General features: G+C 37.4%; 1 long non-coding RNA gene across 1 annotated transcript in view; it reads right to left on the minus strand.

The window, feature by feature from the left end:
* Positions 1–17,529, minus strand: part of LOC126873313 (uncharacterized) — a 245,898-nt gene extending 228,369 nt beyond the window's left edge. The window contains exons 1-3 of the long non-coding RNA XR_007692365.1: positions 17,462–17,529; positions 17,048–17,129; positions 16,724–16,859 (exon numbers count right to left, since the gene is read on the minus strand). This is a non-coding gene — a long non-coding RNA (uncharacterized LOC126873313). The remainder of the gene's footprint in view (positions 1–16,723; positions 16,860–17,047; positions 17,130–17,461) is intronic.
* Between the last annotated feature and the right edge of the window lie 227 nt (positions 17,530–17,756).

A 17,756-nucleotide genomic window follows, 5' to 3' on the forward strand; every position in this document is an offset into this window, starting at 1 on the left:
CACGAAGAAGGAAGCTTATCGTTTCGACGCAATAATCTCATAGGTGAGATCAGCAGGTAGGTATCTTTGTACCGCAATATCGTACAGTTAAGACTGTTAGACGTAATTTATTTTCACGAAAGTAAAAAGGAAAATGTATATCTAAAAATCGGAGAGAAAATCTCCTGGACATAATAATTCCTATACATATGTATATACAAATATGATGGCTTATGAAAGTATATGAATACTTACAGACAAAACACCAACTTCACGAAAGTATTTGACCACCTGTACATCAATACAGACTCAATAGGCAACGATATATCGTTATCAACTTTTAATTCCGTGATCATAAAAGCACCTAATTAAAAGATAATATGTTTTACAGGTTAATATTCAGTTAATATTCAGTCAACATTCTCTCGGATCCTAATCTGAAATAATTAGTCCAACCTAGCATCTCTAACATACGATCATTCGCTACTCACATTCATATCAAATTCCCCATTCCCGCACGATTGTTTCTAGATAAGGGTTATCGATTTTCCGTCACTCGCTGGCAAACAATTCTCCATAGAGCGAAAGGGTTAAACACGTGTGTACCGTTTCACGAACTATTCACAAACATTGCATTCAGTCTGGTGAATCAAGCGTAAATCTGGCTGCAAAAGTAGCCTAATTTACTTTTTTTTTCGACCTCCGGGGAATTGTAACGATTAAGCCGGTAACTCAATGGGTGCTGACGTCGGGAAGAGGGAGACAACGGGCCAGATGATTAAACACGGGGAATACATTTGTTTCACTTTCGCCTGGAGGAATAGGCAAATACGCGAAATTGTACTCCGCCAACCGATCGGCTGATTGATTCCAGCTACCACGGGAAAAATTTTCTCCGTCGTACTAGACTACAAACCACGTTGTAAAATGGAATACACCTGAGTTTCTAAAAACAGGTGTCAACCTGAGAAACTTTTTTGTTCGTCGATCCATCAAAACTTTCGTGTATTTTCCACGGTATTCCTGAAAGGTGAAACGAATCGATTATTCGAATGAACGAACGGGAGATTAATTATCGGAACGTAACAAATTGTCGATGAACTGAATGATCATATTATACGGATTATATTTTATTATAAGACGGAAATTTCTATTAAAATCACCTGCTACGAGCCCTTTGAATTTTTAATTAAGACTACCCGAAACAAGAAAGATCCAGCGTACTCGCGATGTTTTAACATTTTTCTCAGACATAAATTTTTTGACGCTGGACTAACACGATACGAGCGAAAATGAGCAAAAATTCGCAGCATGATTAAATCCCTCGAGTTTTGCACGCTGTAAACGACAGGTACGCTCGTGTAACGACGTTTGATCCCTTTCGCTGTGAAGAGTGACTAAAAACGAAAGACCCAAACGGCAAGAATGAACCAACAAAATCACGGATATTGACGGATGAGTGAAAATCGGTGATTAGCGCTGTCGTATTAATCGACGCAGTTTCGTAACCGTGATATCCAGCAGGCCTATAACGTGTTCATTACGTGTGGTACACGTCGAATTGCCTTACCGCTGTTGCACGCCGCTATTTGCTTTACTTTGAACCATCAAATTCTGTATCCAGGTTTTTGGCGTATGGAATGCACCAAAGCCGAGCGTATTTGTCAAGTAGTTAATTATCATTCGCATAGCCCTGTCCCTTTTATTTACGGCCACCGGTGGATGTGTTCCGGATCGACGTGGCGACCAGTGTAGTCGACGAGACATCCCTATCATTATTACAGAGCATTTAATTAGCTCGCCGATTTTTCAAAACAAGACTCGTTCCGGAGGAAGCATCGTTAGAGAAAATAGAGTCACGGATCTGCGAATCGATCGATGAAAATTGTGTTATACCGTGAGAGATTTGATTTTCGTAGAAATCGGAGGCGGGGACTCGCCTGGCAATTACCAGAGGTATTGAAATCCGATTAACGTCGGCTCCATTGTTTATCGCGATTCGGACGAATGGCAATTTTGAGAAAGGTAAGCTTTATAGCGATTTTTTCAATTCTGGCCACTTGAATGATCTTTGTAAAGTAAACGGATCATTGAGTATCTTTCTCGATCCCTTCGGTACAAGTTTTCTACTTTGATTGTAAGTGATCTTAGCGTCAAATTCATTTTTAACAGATATAATGATTGAAAGCGAAACGAAACTTCCGAAGAATTGAAAAAGCAAAGTGTCATTCGTAAGAAACTTTAGGATCAATTGAAAGAATATAACAGTCTTAGCGGTATATCATTACAGATGTATTAATAACACAGATTGATACAAATGCCTAAATGGTGCTCGCGTTCGGAAAGTGTTTCGACAGCAACGCAAACTTTTGATATATAGCGTGTTTAATGGCAATGTACCTGGCAGAGTCAGTTATGAATATGCTAACCCGAAAGGCTGGATATGTCGAAGCTAAAACCAATTTCGCTGTTCGTCCTCTTTTTTTTTTTTTGCAACTAAAATTCTGGAACACGTCCTGTCGTTCAAAAAATGACTGAGACGGAATGGATTAAAAAGAGTCCGGGCTTCTTCTAACATTCATGCCTACTTACCATCCATACGCTATCCAAGTACATTTTCCCAATATTCCTGCACTACGAGGCGAATGAAACGAGAAAAAACACTATACGAAGGAGACGAGGAATAAATTTTTACACGCAATAATCTACTATTAATGACATAAAAACGGAACTTCTGTTAAAAAAAAAAAAAAAAAAAAAAAGGAGAAGGGCGCCGAAATTCGCACTAAAATTCCGAGTAAAAGCCAATATAAAATGGCCCTTGCGAAGAGCGTAAAAAAAGGGGGAAAAAATATAAAATTGCATCATAGACGATATTCTCGCTAACATATTCGATATTGCGATTTATCGCGATGCCCTTAAAAAGGTGGACACGAATAGGATGGGCACGCGAAGGGGAAGAAAAATCTCGTTGCTCGACGCATGTGTCGCCCTCCAAAGCCTCGTAAAAAAGCTACCCTAGATGCGTTTTATTGGTCTAGGCAGGTAGGTGGTATACACAGGCGTGAGGAACCGGGAGTTTCGCTTTTTTCGCCGCAAGTGGGGTTGCAAAATGTACACGTGGCGTCCTGAGATAACGCACGCTTAAACAAACAGCGCTACGGAAAGTTGTCTGGAATCTGTAAACAAAAAAGGTTCACGGAGTTTCCGCTTGTAATATAGAAACCGTAAAAGTGATACGTGCAACAAGGAAGCAACCGACAGAATAGAAGGAAATCCTACATGTTTTTTTTATATTCAATCGCGAAAAGGATTACCTGTAACTTTATCCTTTTTTACGACACGCTACCGGTAAAATGAAAATACCGTGACACGTGTTCCGGAGTATCGACTCTAGATATATCGTGTCGTAAAACTTGTTCCCTTTCGTGTTACCGTGAAGATACGAAAGCAATGAAACTTCTTACAATTTACTACTATTTTTTGAATGCACAGCTTTACCACCGTTCATTGTATTCTAGGATCCGAATCGATACGTAGTTTTACGATGTACATGCAATGCTGATACAAGTGTAAAAAATAAACATGAATGAGATTTTGAAATAAACATTTGCATAGAAATAGATCTTGTACGAATTACCTTTTACATCGAAATCTTCTATTCTAATTGAATTAAAAGATACTTCAAAATACCTATGTTCTTATAATTTGAACCTTTTCTAACATTGGAGAAATATACAAGAGAATATGTTTTCTGAAATTCCAAATTACCCGATTAATAACAAAATAGATACGGAGATGCTCATTAATCAATATATTCTAAATTTAACTATCATCTTTATTTTACGATTTAATTTACGATTAATTTGCGAGCATAATACAAAACACGGAACATAAAATATGTACCTTAAATTACATTGAATCGTGAAAATCAGGAACGAACGTGTTAACGCAACGAGATCACACTATACAATAAATCTAAAACCCTTCCTGTAACTCGCATAATCTTCGTGTAAGCACACTTTTTAGCCCACCCGACGCTTTTTTTTATGTCTTTGCACTTGTTAACGGATGAACATTAATCACGTGCGCGAAGACTGGCTCGTTTACAGATTTCCTTCGTTTCCTTTCGTGCGATCTGCTTCAGAGAGTCTCTACTTCCTCGAAATGAAATCACTTTACGCGACTGTAACTAATGCAAACAGAACGTGTAACGTTAGCTGAAAATGTACGTGAATCGCGCAGCCGTTGTTGAGGCAAATGTGAAAAACTTCCTTCAAATGAAATAGAACGTTGCAACCTCCGTGTGTGGCAGTACAAAATTTGCTTCACGGAAGTTGCTCTACATTTAATAAAAGGAGTGTTAGCTCCGGCCACGGTCTATAAAATTAAATTTATGTTTTCTGCAGTCTGATTTACACGGCGATGAATTCTGGCTGGATAATTCCATGTTAATGTTAGCGCAGACATGGCAAACAAAATAAATTTGACAAATGTACGAATTTTCCAAAATGAAGGAGAAGAGATATAAAAGAACGTTTCTTTGCATTCCATATTTTACAGTGAATGCTTTAGCGCTCGGTCGAAAAATTTCGTAACCTCGATAAATTCACGACAAGATTAAACACGCGAACGAGTAACGACTTTTAGTAAAAGTTTGTCTATCTCGCCACCTGATGCTAACAGGATTGTGTCCGCTAAATTTCGCGTACAATATTCACACGGAACAAAGTATAGCGTTACGTGCTTATAAATTATATTTCGACGTTGGCGAAATTTGAATCGTGTTTATCATGCCATCACAACTAATTACGCCACTGCTCATCGAACTGTTTTATAAATTATCTACACTTTGGCAGAAACTGGGAACCTGTTCGGCCATCGAATACTATTTACGAGTTATTCAATGTGTGAAATAATTCTCGCGCAGTTATAACGTCCACCGGTATTTTCCCGGAATGGAGAAAAATGACAAATTTCGCGCAACATTTTTCCGTCCTAATAAACTTTCGAAAATTACAAAGCGCGCGGTAATTCGTTGAAAAGCAGAGAGGTAGTTGTAAAAACAATTTGCCAGCTGTCGTTTCGTGCTCACTTGTAAACAAGGGAACATCATTTGACCGGATCAACTCTGTCTGTTCCAAAAAGCGCCGGTCATTCAAAACAATCAAAAACGATCCATAGTCACCCTATTGCGACTCGTCTCTCTCCGGTTAGTCCCTCGAAGAAAATTTATGCACGTATACTGTCGATGCCGTGTAACGTCGCGTAATGGACGTTTTCGAAAAAGCGAATTGCACCGGGCGTCGATACGCGGCCGATTTAAATATGCAGATACAGCCAGTGATCAGGGAAAACGGTCACTTCTCCGCCACGGCCAGAAAACTGACAAACGGGGGGTATCCAGCTTTCGCACACCGCGGCAACTTCATTATTTTGCCTGTCAACCGTCGGCTGATAAATCCCTGAAACGTGACGGCGGCGGCAGATATTGCGCGTTTCGCGGTCACGAGGACCGCGACATCCGCGCGCACACCCTATCATTGAAAATAAAAATTTCACACTGGCTCGTTAAAGCTTATCGCGGCCGTGGCAATAATTCCTCGACACGAACGAAACGCTCTGGCACGATAATACGCCGCCATTTTTATGATAATCCCCAGCACGAGCCGGAACCCATCCCTGATAATTACCGAGTAATGGTTCTCTTTCAAGTTTTTGCGAGGCCAAGTTCCTTGGCGAAATGGCCTCGGAGTTGGGAAACTAAACTCGGTGACGATTCCGTGCATTCCGCGTACCCACTGGATGCTATTTCTTTTTCAATTGTGCGGCTTTATCACGTCCTATTGTTCAATTTACGCGCTAATGGATCGTTCTCTTAGGAAATGTATGTGTAGGAGGATAAGTTATCTTTGTGACATTCGAGGATAATCGTGTTAAAGTTTCATCGGTTTTAATATTTCTCGTAGTATCAGTGCTTCGTTTTCGTAAATGTATGTGGATATATAGTTCGTGAGGATACGTTCGTTATTTTCTCACGAGGTTTTAAGAGGTATATTTTAAGAAAAAAGATAGGAAGAAGAAAGGAAGGATTAACAGGAACGAAACCTAGGGAAGAATTAACAAAAATATATCCACTGATAATTTAATCATATATTGTGGCGCGTGCCATATTCATATTTGATGAATTTCTGGAACAACTTACGTGTATGGAGGAAAGGCAAAAAGGCAAGTTTAACTTAGGATACTTTTAAAATGATACAACTTGAGGCATTACGGTAATATGCGGATATTAAAAAAAAAAAAAAATACAAGTGAACCTTCAACGGAACAACACTTGTTTAATTACGGAGAAACTTCTTAGCCGATTAGTTTTGAGATCAAACGGACAGAACGAAATTGTCACCGAGAAGTTTTGCAGAGGATTTAAAGTGGCATCGTTTCGTGTATAATTTAGGAGCGCGCGTAGTTGGACAACCGGTAGCGTCCCGCGAGTAAACGTGCGGGTTTGTCTCGATTATTAACGCCGGTAATTCCGTTTTATCGACGATTGCCACTCTCGAGGCGAGACCTGGCATTCTCCGTACACTGCCATGAAAGGCCCCATGAGTAATCTGCGGATGCCGGCTAATACAGTGAAATATTAAGTGGGCTACTGGCCAGTAGTTTTTCTAGGGATGCCCTGTAGCTAATTATGGTCGCAAAAGAGAGGCAACACCCTTCGTTAAATCTCGTTTTGCTCCTTTATCCGCGTAATAGCGAAATCCTAGATGAAATATTCGAGAACGCGAGGAAGCACCAAAGACCTGTTAATATTCCTCCACTGCTAGTGACAAGCTCATCATTAACTATTGTTGTCGAGTTAAAACGCGGCGTTTATGGTTTATTTTATTTTTGTCGCAAGTTTCAGTTAAAGCTCTGCTGGCATATTCTATAGGGGATCGTAAGAGCAAACATAGTACAATAAAAAGTTCATAGACGTTTTATTAAAAAGTTGTAATTAAAATGTGAAACCTGATGTAAACGCTGCAGGTGTAATTTCGTTTCGAAACGTCGATTATCGATACAAACTTGATATCGATGCAGTATTGAATTCATCGTAAACCGAAAAGTTCGTCGCGATTTTGTATCATTTCGTAACGCGTAATATTGGCTCGTTTAATGCATTTCGAGTATGCGTGTCGTTCATAATAATTCTGGCAATATTCGAATGAAAATGTGCGAATCGCGAAGAAAAAAGCATAAAATCACAAAAATACTAGTGCATTAGGATTAAAAAATTGTATATTGGTATGGGAGCTGTTTTTCATAACAGGAGGATATAAATTCGGAGACCGAGATGATAATGAAATTCCAACCGGACCACGGGACGAGAAATTTTCACAACTGCGTTTTCCTCGAAATTTAATTAAAATTTTTGTCTGCTCGGTTCCCTCGTGCGTTTTTCATTCCGCGCTCAAGATTTCCCTCGCTTTGTGAGGGAAATTACCAGGTTAATGGGAGGTTTCAGTGACGAAAATGTTGCGAATGTTAGCTGTTTCGGATTACTATTCAAGAAACCTAACTTATCCTTTCGTTCCTCGAACAAGAGCAGACAGAAACTTGAGGGAATTCATCTGTCGCCTTCTGGCGTTAAAGAAGGATCGTGTAAGAGGAATCAAATTTCTCGTGTGGCTTAAAATAATCCAATGGTCGTTTAACAGTGTGCTCGTTAGGAAGCGTAAAACAGAATTAAAACCGTTCCAAGCCGACAGGTTTCGCGCGAAAATCTCGTTTCTCTCGACTTATGACAGGGATGCTCGTTGCAACTTAAGGAGCTCAGACGCGTAATGCCTGCCTCTATTCGTGAAGCACGGCCTACGTGAACGCACTAAAACGAAACATTCTCTCTTCGAGCGAGATAATTAGGCAAAGCGTGAGCAAGCAAGCTATCGGTTGAAAAGAGAAACTCACTCTGGTTCTAGAGTTCTCTACCGAGAATACTCGCTCTGCCTCGAGAGTTTCTCTTTTCAACCGACAGCTTGCTTGTTGAAGAAAAATCGCGAGAACTAATAGCGTCTAATGCGTAATATAGTTCGTGACTAAGTGGCACAACGACGCTGAAAACGTGGATCGTTCCAAAAGATATACTTACAATTTATAATGTTCAAACATTTACCAGCGTGTTTAACAAATGTTCGCGCTTAAACTTGAAAAAATAATCAAGAAACTGACTTTCTCTGGCTATTCTATTTACCACCATTAAAGATAATACGATCTTACCTGAGACTCTGAATATAAATTCGGATTTAAAGACACATCGATTCGCAAAAATGCCCTCGAATCATCGTCAAAGCACGAGAATTTTGGAATCAAGTTTGATACCAATGAAGTTTCCAAGTACCGATTACATTTTTCAATTTCATTTGAATTTGTCCCTGAACGAACGCTATAGGATACGTTCAAATTTTCATTCAGTCGCGAATACGAAAATCCAGATAATCAGAAAATCCTGGAGTCGAATCGCGACAGGCAAGGTTCGCGTCGTCAGTATCCATTTGCACAATTCGTATCCCATTTGTAGAATAGAGGCAGATAGTAGACTCCTCTTCATTAGTTCAATTAATTCAATCTGTGCGGAAATACTTTTCGCGGATACATACTTCGTACCCCCGGAATCGCCCTCGACGATACCTGACCCTTCCATTAAGGGTATTGAATTTCGACTGTGCGTTTTGGCTCACCCCCGTAGTCCGAATTCCAGTAGCGATCGGACTATCTGGACCATCCGATTCCAGCTAACCAGATCCGTTGAGACACGATTGTACCAGCGTGCCAGAGGTGAACGTCACCGCGAGGGCTATTTTCCATTCGATGTCGAATAGGAAATTCGATCGGCGGGGCTGAATTCGCTCGAACTGGGAGCATGTTTAATCAATTGTTACTAGCAGCACAATCGGTCCCTTTTCCTTCATCCGTGGAATCCCACCAACACCTCAGTTTCTTCGAATTCTACCTTGCATGCTTGCGTCTTTTTGCCCTCCACTCCTTTGTACAAACTTGCACTGCTTCGACTGTTAAGCGTATAAGAGCAACGTTCATTTCCATTTATTTGTTTCAAATGCAAAAAGAACAATTAGAAATCTCTGTATGGGAAAGGAAAAAATAAGTCTGAGTGACTAGCGCGAAGAAAATTCAGAGAATTTTAAATTTCAAGCGCTAAACTGCACAGAGCAACTCTTTGAAATATTGGAAATATTTTTTTGAAATATCACGTAAGAGAACGTATTGGAAATATCACAGTTGCGTACGCGAAACTAACGTGTTGATAGGAAATCAAAGTGTCTAACTAGGATTCCTATTACCCTGGGCGTTTTGACTGCCAGGGTTACCCTCTTGTCCCAGAGAAGGGGCTGAAAGCTTGTACACGCGTGAAACACGCAGGATCGCGGAAGAGACAGGTGAGTGGCGTGGCAGACTAAAGGCGAGATTTGAGGAAAGCGATTAGCCGACATCCTGTCAAATGCATGCATCCCGTCCCGGTTGTCGCCTTTGTAGCAATCGACGCCGATAGCGCGGGAAAATTAATTGAAAACCGATGTAGTTGCGAATAGTTCGATTAATTTTCCACAGGTAAGTGGCAACCTGTGTTACTCGAGGACGCGTAATTTGCATTCAATGCACTGATAGTAAACGACTAAACGCGAATGAGAAATAATGACATAAATATCAAATAATTCTTGAACGCCCAGAGTTCTTATTTCTTCCTACTACCTTTGACCATAGCCATAGTGGAATCTTCTTAGAAGTAGAGAATAAGAAAAGAAAAATTGCAGAAGAAGGATGAAACTTTCCCGAAGATCGTTCGTTGAGATGTCCATTTACTAAACATTCTTTGGACATCGAGGAAATTAACGTTATCAATTATTGTAAAAGCTTGGAACTGTAGCGGTACTCGACAGCAAAGATTAACTCTTTTTCCAACGGTTCGTCGGTACGTGCCACTGTTGACAGACTGTTTACGAAAGACCGACGAAACATAAGCAAAACCGCGATAAAGCGTAAGTGCCTACAGGCCTAATGAGCCATCGATATCCCTACTGTCCTTCCACCAAATACTCTGAAGAAGTACAACGAACGCGTGCGTAGTGGGGATATCGAGAGGTGACAAAAAGAAAAGAAAGGGATTAAGAGATCAGTCGTGATAGAGAATCGTAAACGAGCGTCGTAAGCGAAGAATCGAATAAATTGTCGTCCCCACGAATCGCGAGTCGGGACTTGTAACGAAGTCATTAGTCGAATTAATAAACACACTATTAAATAAAACGCCGAGTATTTCTTTGGCACCTTGCACGTCCTACCACCTCAAAACTTTGCCTATTTATTCAATTTATAATTTGAATTCTATAAGGAAAAGGTATTAAAATTTCCAAGGTCTTGCTGTTGGTTATATTTTTCTTGTAGCTGAAAATCGATTAAATAAGGATCGAATTATGATTGAAATATAAAAATTAATTCTGAAATTGGATACTGAATGGTCCTGGAATAATTTCGTATTAAACGACACAATGGCAATTGTGAAATAATCATTGTTTGATGAAGAGTGGATTTGTAAAGTTACCGCGATATGAATGCAGATTAATATGCTATTGAACGTTCCCTCCTTATTTATTTACGTGTAGGCTATTTGACAGGCTAATACATCAAACAGAAACTAATTATCTCTTGACTAACAAATGTAATCGAGTTAACTCCGTTTAGTTATAATTTAGAGATTGAATTGCTATTCACTTCTGCTAATTTACTACTACACTAGCTACTGCACCGCTATCTGGAAGTTTCGAACTACGAATAATTAATTGCACTAATTGACGTATTCTATACTTCACAGTTTATAGTTAATATCTACTTTAATATATGTATATATATAATATTCGACCTTGCGAGCTCGTTATCCCATTTTCGTAATGAAATATCCTGTATTTTACCTGATATAATATTTTAGAGAAAGACGTATTAAAGTATTGCAAATTTATTTAATAACAGCTTTCTTTATACACTCAAATTATTCTGTTTTTACTGTCTGATTAACGTGTTGCGAAAATTGCACATCAGTACGCCGAATTTCACATCCCTCGATTACGGAATTTAATTACTTTTGATAATCAATTATACATATAAGTAAATTAATAACAGATAACGGCATATAGATGTTCCTATATAAATAGCGTCGGAATTAAAATAAATATCAAATTAATCTTTGTTCGTATGTAGAATTTGTCGATTTCTATATCAATTTTGAAGCAGATATTTTTAATATTATTATTCACTCCAAAAGTCACGTGAAACCACGATTTTGACACCGAGTTCAAAAATTTTATACACTTTAGATACTATTGATAAACGATGTATTCCACTAAAGGATAAGGTAGACTCGACAATTTAAAAGATGATTTACGACCTTAGCCAAGCTTACCGCACGCTGACGGGAATTTTATCAGCATCGAGGACGCAACACCTGTTTCAAACTCTTTTAGAAAAAAATCTAGCGAGAAGCTTCACAAACCTAACGTATAAGAATTAAAAGTGCCCTTAAGATTCGAGCTTAAAGAGCATCCATCGATCATCGGGATGTCACAGCTCGAAACGAAGGCGAAACTCGTCATTTAAAGCAACTGCGTTAATTAATCACGCGCACGTGCCCTACGTCAAAAACGGCACAGGCATTCCAGCACGTCCGGCGTTATAAACACGGTTCGGTTAATGTAAGTATCGTTAAACGAGGGGGTTAACTGACGGCATTTAGATGAGCGTTCGGGGGTGGTTAATGGCCGCGCAGATCCGCGTGACGAAAACATACGCTGTGACTACCAAATATATAGGTATTCCCGAATCACGACGAACCGATGCCAAACCAGTGAAATATTTTCACTGGAATAAATGTAATGCCGACAATTAAGTTGGGGCAATGGTGAAAACGATCACGGATCTGTGACGGTGTGTTTATTCGACGGCAGCAAATAAACGCGGGGCATGTTATTATGCCACAGCGATATTTCGGCATCTGTTCGATCGTAAAACATTTTCGAACCCGAAATCGGCAACCGGTGATGATTTATCGCGCACGGTGTCAGCAGTCTTTGAAGTCACGCATCGAGGGTTGTTTAGCCGCCGCAGATTGATTAATTGTAAATTGAGGCGTGCATTGACGCGATCGTAAGGGGCAGCAGTTTTTGCCATTGATGGGCGATTAATAGAGGGATCCAACAGTGTTTGCATCATTCGCGTTTATTTTAAAAGGAACGAATGGTCGCAAGGCTGCTGTGCAATCGGGGTGTGCATGTTCTGTTCCATTTGAAACGAATAACTTTGCTTTTATGATGGTGCTTTACCCATACTTTGCCAAATGATTTCGGAAATCGACATCTAAATCATTGTGCGAATCGTAACATTTATGTGGAATGAATCAGAGGTATTATAACTGCTTGAAATAACGTACTCGTAAAATCAACTAGGAGCAAAAGTTTATAACTTTCGGGGATCGATGTATTTCAAGAAGAATTATCAATTACAATTTTTAAATGCACAAACAAAGGGACGAATAAATTGTATAGATATGTTAAATGAATTATCTTTAATCCCAACATTCTCTGCTTAAAATACTAACAGCCTAACTATCTTCCTTTACGATGGATTTAAAATTTTATAGAACCTATCTCGATATAACGCCATAATCAGCAGGCTTCGCATGGACTCACGCGTGAGGTTGCATCTAAATCGCGACTTTCACTTTTTATTCCCATTCCTTGAAAATTTCAACCCTTCACCCGATTGCGGAACGTGATTCTTCAAGCCATGTGCTCCACGGCTTGAGCGCTCCGTGGACGTGCCCACTAGCAAAAAAATATATACATGCACGTGTGCTCGAAGACAAGGATAATCGAATGAAAGTTAGAAGACGAAAGAGACACTCGACGAAGAATTGCTTGGCATCCGAATCGTGGATTATTCCGGAAACGTTCGAATTCTCCAGCAGCCGGTGGTTGGTTAAAATAGGACATTACAATGCTATCTGTGTTACCGACCAACGTACGTGAAGGGAACGTGTACGCAAGTGTAGTCCATCGATAGAAAACAAGGGTTAAAATTCACGGTAAAATGCCAGACTTGCTGGAGAATCTACTGGTTTCGAGATACTTGAGTTTAAATATTTATTAGGATTTTCAGAAACTAGTTAGGATATATAGCTTACTTTACATCGCCTTATATCTTTTTCAATTCCTGTTCTTTACCTTTTCTTAACTGTAATTCTACTAACAACGATGTTTGAAAGAACCTTCAATTTTTATTAGTTTGCTTCATAGCTATCACCAATGTGGGTACAAATAAAAATTATACAATATAAAGGAAATAAGCAAAGTTGAGGGTAGATGAAGTGAGATTTACGATAAGAAAATGTATGTAGATATGGAAGTTTTGGATAATTCTAGAAATTGTTCAGAATAGGTTCACGGAGCATAAAAGTTTTCTGGAAGAAAGAAAATTGGATACGAATTGGAAATTGTTGCGAAGATTAAGAAATACGAATAAAACGTAATATTTCATAGTTTCGTTATTTATTACAAAATAATAATTAGCTTTATACTTGCTTTATACTATTATCATAAATATGTAGATAAAATGCAATAGCAGTGAACCAAGGAAATTTTTGATGGTACATTCAAACACGTCTTACCGATAAGGAAATTTATTGATTTACACTGTGAACATGGAACTTAGTGATATTTCCATAGGAGGGTAATTTGTTAATGGTCAAACAAATTTCCTAAATAAATAAAACATAACTATAAGAAAAATTAATAATTGTAATAACTGTTCCTTTTTGAAAAAAGATAAAACTTGAATGAAATGCTTAAATGCAACAAAACAAGATATGAGTCATGTAGAAAGTATCATTACCAATAGTAGGTTAGAAGAATCTTACCTATTTATACCTCACAAGAATAACTTCCTTAGATATCTACAGAAGATTTTTGGTATACATGATATTTAGTGAACACATCTATCATCCAATACATTTTTTACCCAACAGATTCCAGCGCTAACCAATATCATTTTAGTGTCACTTCTAACATTATCGATTTACGGTAGAAAAACAAAGTCCTTTCCTAACCACGTTCCATCTAGATGGCCTCTGTCTCTTTAGGCAAAAATTAATTAATTTTTAAATAAATTATCTTTGTAACAAAACTTCAAGCTTTGATCATTGTACAAAAAAGAAACAAACAACAAACAACAAAAGGAACTTAAAGAAAAAGACCAACACTGAGAACTAAATTTAGCAATACAATTAGTAAATCTTATACTAACTTTGTAATTCTAAATGAAGCTATTTGGTACATGTATCAATAATGTATACTTTAACTGCCATGAAAGAGTAAAATAATTGATAATGTAAAAAATAAAGGTGAAAAGCATTCCACAAAGAATTACGCCTACTTTATTTATATAAATATTATATATACATGTATGTGTATTTATATTCTACATTATGTATACATTTAAGTAAAATATATTAACCATTATATATTTTTCTTAAATACTGATATATATACATATTTAAGCGCTATTGTGTTTTCCTATTAACCTAATTATAAATCTAATTTACCTCAAAAGCATATGTCTAACTGTAAATTAAACTTGAGTTTAAAAAATTCCATCTAAATGTATAAATGTAATTTAACCTACCTATTAAAGATTGAATGATTTTCAAAACTTACTTGTATAAATTCGTAATCACGACAAAGTAATAGGATATTGTATAGAATATTATACAAAATTCGAATACTCTTTCATTCATCTTACTATGGTTTCTGTTACGCCACGAGGCTTACCACGGGCTGTATTTTCTAACCGTCGCTCGCGGTCCTACAACGTCGCAGACGGATCGTCGCGGCTGCCCGGCAAACAAACATTGTAGTGGCAAGCGCACGGTTCATTAAGCAGGGCGATCTCCAGAAACGTCGACTCGTGGCCGTTATTTTACCTCGCGTAAAAGAATGTGGCGTGATCCGAACGTAGTGGGGGTCGCCTTCCAGAAAAGATGAAAATAATCGAAGGGCGGGCAGTTCCTTCTGACGAGTCAAACGCGACACTTCGACATATCAGACCAATAGCCAACGAATTTATCTAGAGATCAAAGTCGAGTCAAATTTCTGTAACATCTTCATCATATTATTGTAAAATATATTGTACTATGTTAACCTGTTAATACAGTGTTACATTCATTAAACCACCTCTGTTATCCTAACCGAAACAGGGGAACGACTATTTCGCGGCGTCGATTAACATAATCGTAACGGGAACTCTCGTTGACGCGATCTCCTAGCGGCCGCGTCTCTCCGCGAACGGTCGTAACAGTTTCTGAAATACATAATTGGACTGAATTAATTACGTATGTCCTTTACCTTTCCTTTATTTCTCTTCCGACTCCTACCTTTCTTACTTCCTCTACACTTTTCTTCCCTTTCTTCCCCTTTCTTTCCAACCTTTCATCTTCCTAACCTTCTCTTCGTCATTCTAATGGCATAGAATCTTCTTTATGCACCTCTTTTATCTATCTCAAATGATCTGAAAAAGAGCAACATACTTCCACAATTCTAGTGGAAGAATACTTAGTATATTGTGACACTAACTGACAAAATAATTTTAGAAACCATGACAGAATATCGCAACACTAAGTCTTAATATGAATCCGACAGAAATTCGTGTATGAACAAAAATTTAAAAAATATTACTTATTAAAAAAATGATTAATATACTTATATATCTTGTATCAAATAGACTAAACTTTTTTACTTTGAAGCTTTTCCATTTTGTACTTACAGATTTTATTTCAAGAAATGGCTCGATACTCTACTTTAATAACTTCATAAATTACCGAGAAAGAGCACGCTTATTGAAAGACAGACTAAAACTCAGTGTATGTAATAATTGACTGTATTAATAGTCCTAGATGATTTCTTTATCAAAACAAAGCTGTGAAAACAACAACATCGAAAATTTGTGTTGATTCTGAAACCTGCTGATGGCGACATATCTCTTGCATATGAAATCTGATACATTTCGTTCTGGCGAATAACATTCAGTTTTAATACCTTCATATTTCAAATTTTAAATTCTACTGAGATTATACCAGATATGAAAATGCTAAATATGAATTTCATAAAGCAGAAAGTAGGATGAAAAGTTAATTATTATTACAGCGTTACGGTAATTACTATTGCTCTGTAATAATTAAAATTTTTACAACAATGAAGTCGAAATATTCAAATAAACGCATTCTAACATTACTTAATTATTTGAATATGTATATGTTATTTATTCATACTTGTTTATTCATACGAATATTTAATTTGAACAAATAACTGTATCTGATTCTATAAATAACTGTAGTGAATACATTCTCAATCATAGTTATTTAAATTATTTACCAATGCTAATTAGTAATATTATGATCAATATTATACTGATATTAATCGTTGATATCATATTACAAATGAAAAAAAAAAACGCGACGAACTATCCTAAATTGACAATTAAAACACAAAAAGAGGAACGTTACCACTCACGAGTATGATAAAGACTCGTGGTCATTATGTTCGCCAACAATTCTACGTAACACAACCAGTCATCCGTGTCGATTTGGACCTTTCATCCTATGACATGATTGAGTGATCGGAGGAACAGAAACGACGTGACTCACCATTATATGCGAAGAACGTTGTCATCGATACTGGAGTAGGCCAGAAGAAATCACTGAAGACGATGCCACGAAGATTGTTATCGTGAACAATCAATCGGACTCCGTGTAGGAAGAGAGAATAGGAGTTGTGAACAATCTTGAAGAAAACATAGAATATTACAATTAAGGCAAAAATAACGCAATTACAAAATCTTTAAGAACGTTACATATATACTGCATACAGCAATATATATGAACGTATATTATTATCGACTATATATCAATGGTATAATAACTAAATATTATCAATTATTCAATAAAAAGACGATACAAACGTATACATACCATTGCTTTCATTGCAATAAATCGAAAATCCATGGTAGGCCATCGTAGAATTCGTTAACCAACATGGCGTCGGCGTAGAGTTCTTTTAAAACATTCGCGCAATTAACCAACCAAAGGAAATCAAAACTACGAGATAAATATATATGCGGAACCAATTATGTTAAAACGAAGCAGCAACCCAGCTCAAATTTTGTTTTGTAACCTCATAATACGCGTAAACTACCGGTAATTAACCAAATGAACGAGTCGAGAGATACGAATAAATTAAATTGCCCACAAAACATCACAGATTATAACAATTACTAAATTATGAAATACGAAACGTATATTAAACAAACGAAGCTAACAACAGTGTACGAACGGTAACAGAATAACAGCAAAAGTGAATATTTAAGAATTATATAGATTACATACGTATAATATATAGGTTACACACGTCTAGTAAAGTAACACGTCTCGCCGTACGACTTTCGACACTAAACTGCGTCACAAATCGGTCACGAAATAAGCAATGTAGTGGGGAAACCGCGGGAAGCAAATCGAACGAACACGAATACTATTGCCCTTGCCCTTTGCAATTAGTTTGTTTTCGTTTTCATTAATTATATTAATATAATTAATGTATTTCATTAACATTTTTTCTTATATAATATATTATTATATATAATATATAATAATATGTAAATATATTATATAATATGTATTCTTA

This window comes from Bombus huntii, chromosome 14 (assembly GCF_024542735.1).
Source record: "Bombus huntii isolate Logan2020A chromosome 14, iyBomHunt1.1, whole genome shotgun sequence".
NCBI classification, from domain to species: domain Eukaryota; kingdom Metazoa; phylum Arthropoda; class Insecta; order Hymenoptera; family Apidae; genus Bombus; species Bombus huntii.